This window comes from Arachis stenosperma, chromosome 1, assembly GCF_014773155.1.
Source record: "Arachis stenosperma cultivar V10309 chromosome 1, arast.V10309.gnm1.PFL2, whole genome shotgun sequence".
NCBI classification, from domain to species: Eukaryota; Viridiplantae; Streptophyta; class Magnoliopsida; order Fabales; family Fabaceae; genus Arachis; species Arachis stenosperma.
In genome coordinates this window covers 33,326,150-33,330,896 of record NC_080377.1, presented here as the reverse complement: position 1 = coordinate 33,330,896, position 4,747 = coordinate 33,326,150, and positions in this window count along the sequence as shown.

The following is a 4,747-nucleotide window of genomic DNA, read 5'->3' as shown; positions in this document are numbered from 1 at the left end:
TGCACCTGCTGGTTAGTTGTGCGAAGTTGTGAAATTATGTTTAGACCATGCTATTGAGCACCAAGTTTTTGGAGCCATTACCGGGGACTATTTGAGTTGTGAAAAGAATGAATCACAATTTCGTGCACCAAGGATCCAGGGAGTTTCCACATTCCCTGTGCTATAGGAGAGACAATGATTGATAAGGGGCTCTGTGACCTGGGAGCGAGGATCAACTTAATGCCTCTATCCCTCATGAAAAAGCTTCAAATCAATGAGCTAACACCTACAGATGTAATCATTAAACTGGCTGATAAAACCCAAAAGCAAGCATTAGGAGTGGTTGAGAATGTGTTAGTGAAGGTTGGGAACTACTTCCTCCCCACAGATTTTGTCATCCTGGAAATAGATGAGAATCCTATTCACCCCATCATTCTGGGAAGGCCATTCTTAGCCTCAGCCAGAGCACTTATAGATGTGAAGCGAGGAGAGCTAGTATTGAGAATACATGATGAGCAGCTCACCTTCAATGTTTTCAAACTCTCACAAGAAGCAGATCATGATAACAAAGAGCTGAAGGAAGAGTCAAACAAGGGAGCTCAAGCACCACCCCTAAAAACTTCTGTGGCTAACAACCAATGTGATCAGAAAGAACATCAACCAAGTGCAATCCAAAAGGAACCAGACCCACCAGAGTCATATGAAATAGGCAACAAAACCAATCTCAAAGAGGAAACCACAAGGAACAAGTTGACATCAAGGGACACAAGAAAAAGTCCCAAGGGGATGGAAAAGCAAGAAAATCCCTACAGAAGATTTCTCGTCAGGAGATGAAGTGGTCTCTACATACTCTCCATCTATACCCCCTCACCTCCCCACTATTCCATCTCAGCTGCCTCCAATATACACCATCAACAAAATCTTATCTTTGGAACATGTGGAACTACTCAACAAAGCCAATGGAAACAGATTCACTGCAAGGGGGGAAGATTTTAAGCACTACCAACCACCTTGACAAGGACCAAACGTCAACCTAATGACGCTAAAGAAGCGCTTCATGGGAGGCAACCCATGTTCTATACCCTCTCTCTTTAATCTCTAATAGTAGTAATAAAGCAAATTTCATGGATTTTTAAATCAATTTTGACAGCCAATATAAGACCCCTTACATGCAGCATATAGTACATGCTAAGTTTGGTGTTCAAGGCACACCAAGAGGGCTTGAACACACTTCATGATGAGAGATTATTTCTGAATCTTGTTGCACCATATGATCACAAACAAGTTTGGTGTACCAACGTTGCATGCGTGGACAATTTAGTGGTTGATTGATTTACATTCATAAAAAGCATTTAGTATTTAAAAAGAAAAGAAAAAGATTTTTTTAGTAGCTAGTTCACACCTTAAGTCTTCCCACCAAAATTTTCAATTAACCATTTGCATTCCTTTTGTCTTGTATAGGAAATCAAAATGGGCATTGATGGTACTTGATAGTACAATCAAAGAATGGAGATTCGGCCACTATACCAAGGAAACCTCACACTTGTCTTCAAAGGGAGTATCTTTGGAAGTGTTGCCATGCAACATTGGGAGTTGGATAGCTTTAGAGACTGAACCAAAATCCTCATAAAAGGGGTAATCCTCGTGCTCATCCAATGGCAAACCCCAACCGTCCGTCACTAAACCAACACCATCAATCCACACCTTCAAACAACCATCACTCTTCTATATAAATGATCCCCACTCTACAACCTCTCTGTACACACTTCTTACTCTCATTCTTCTCCCCTCCTTCTCTCGAACACACACATTTTATTATCCACCAAAATTCTCATACACACCCTCCTAGCAACTTTTTGTGAGTAACAAACACCCCAACCATCACTCATGGCTTTATCCAATTCTAAAAGGAGAAGAGGGAAGGAGCCCATGGAGCAGCCTCCTTTTGATGCCGGAAGATTCAAGACTGCCTTCCATGAGTTTTAATATGAACGGATCAAAAACAAGAAAATCTTGCCAGAATTGACATTCCAGTTCAACGAGGATGAGTGCCCTCAGATCAAGAAAAAGATTGCACAGAGGGGTTGGCAAAAATTAACCAACCTAGAGATAAAGATAAATGCGGTCAGAGAAGATAGCACTAGGGCTCCCACTTTCAAAAGTTATGTAAGAGGAATAGAGGTGGACTTCAGCCCCAATGCTATAACAAGGACTCTTCAGCTGAAATCACCACATTTTGATGAGCTTAGCTATCAAGTAAGAATAAGTAATGCTCCCGAGGAAGATGAACTTGAAGAAATTGTGAGTGATATGTGTGTTATTGGGTCTGATTGGGAAAGATACTCGGATAAGAGACCGAGGTTCATTAGGAGAGGAGACCTTATCCCAGAAGCCAAGGGATGGTTTAAGCTAGTAAGGAGGTCTATCCTTCCAGCTGCAAACAATTCTGAGGTCAATATTGCTCGAGCCACCTTGGTACATTACCTAGTGAAGGGTGGAAGCATCAATATGCATGAAATTATAGCTGAAGGAATCCAAGATTCAGCCGAGAAGAATGATCCGGGTGCTAGACTTTGGTACCCCAGCACCATCTTGAGACAAGGCATGAAAGCCAAGGTAGTGTTCGAAGACAACAATCCACAATGGGTAAATCCTGGGAGGCTAGTCACGTTTCAACGCATAAACTATGTGACACCTGTTCAACAACAAAGAAGACCTCGGATAGGAAAAAGAACTGCACAAGAAGAACCCCACCAAGAAGAACCTCACTAAGAAGAACCCCAACAAACAGGACACCAGCAAGAAGGACAATATGATCCAACCAACATAAATCGGTTTCACATCAAGGAAGCCATTGAGTATATGGCAAGTAGCTATATGGAGGGACAAGAACAATAACTACATGTCCAAGCTCAAAGGATAGATCATCAAGAAAAACTACTCTCAAGTTGGATTGATAAACAAAGAGAGTGGCAGAAACAGCAAATGGAGTTACAACAGGAGCATTACTCCCAGCTCACCCAAGCCATCAATCAAGTGTCCGAAAGGCAAGAAAGCCAGGACAAACGCCTGCAAGAACTCAACCAACGCCAGATAGCTCAAATAAAAGCCTTCAACGAATTCAGTGTGCTCAATGAAGGAAGGCAACTGCATCAAGAAAAATTTAGCATAAACACTCAGGCCAAGTTAACTTATATGACTGGGCATATGCATAACTTGCATCTTGACATCCCAAGTTATGAGGTAGTCCGCAAGGACTTAACAGAACAAAAAGAGGGGAAGGTGAAACAGCAAAAGGAAGCATTAAAGAAGAAGATGGAGGATGCTGGTTTCTGGAAAAAGCTGATAGGGAAGCGCAAAGGGAATGGGGACTCAAGCAATCAAGGAGGATCCCAAGACAAGGGAACATAGGCATCCCCATGAATAAAAGGTGGTGGAGTTCCTTCTTTGTTCTATCTTTTTCAAAGCTTTAAATAAGGAAAATCATGTATGAAACAGAACATGCTTCCATAGTAGTTTAAAAATTTTCAATTATGCTTTAAAATGTTGTTGTTTAGGTCCATGTTATTGAGCTTAATGTCCCTAGTGTTCGGTTTCATCTTGCTTACTTGTATGCCTGTCTTTCAAGTTAATCAAAAAGAAAATGTTATGATAAGAACAAGAGTGGAGTTATTTTGTGAAGTAAGTCCTGAATGTTTGTGGTAGGGTGATTAGTTAGCTAAGTTGGTTCACCAACAAGGAAAGAAGGCAACTATCTATCCTGAATCCTATGCTTGAAACACATCCTATGAGACTAACTAAATAATAAGATCCCAATAAGAAAAGAGAAAGAGCAATAAAAGTGAAAAGGAAAGAAACACAATAAGAAACAATGCTAGGTACCAAGGGTTTTAAGATTGAGGCATGTGTCTGTGGTGTTCATGTGCAAGGGATATGCTTGGATGAATAAGCTCTTAGGGGTGCCTCATCACTTGGTAACTTGGATTAACTAATCCGGGATTATCAGTTGAAAGTCCACTATCAAGAGTGACCCTTGCTACAGAACACTTAGTAACCCAAAAAGGTGCTGGACACCAAGGTCTCAAGAAAGAAAAATAACAAACCATGTGCCTATGGTGTGTATGTATGAGGGAAAGAGACTTGAGGGAGTAAGTCTTTAGGGGTGTCTTAACACCTATCACCTTGAACCAACTGGTTCGGGAGTGTTGATTGAAAGCTTATCATAAAGAGTCGCCCTCTTACAGAGCACTTAGCCAAAAGAAGAATGCAATAAATCTTGAAAAAACAAAAGAAGGAAGGATCAACAACTAGGAAGTCTCAAGGGATGTAAGTAAGCAAGTGTTCAAGGGCATGATAAAGGCTTGAAACCTGGTAAAGGAATGAACCTAAGTTGCTATGCATAAAACCCCATAAACCCTGGAATTTTACTTTATTATTGTTCATCTTGTTCTTTCATTCATTATTCCTATGTTCCAGTACTTGCTTAGGGACAAGCAAGCTTTAAGCTTGGTGTTGTGATGCCAGGGCATCTAGGCCAGTTTCACTGACCTTTTCTTTACTATTTTAGGATAGTTTCATGCATTTTCTTAGAGAATAAGGCAAGTTTTGGATAAAAATACACTCACACTTTGATTCAAGCAACTATTATGAATTTCACATGATTTCATGAGGATTCTGTAAGAATAGAATGACAAATTGATGATGCATAATCTCATGACTTTGACTAGAGCTTTAATGCACTTTATTTGCTTGATTATAGGACAAAGGA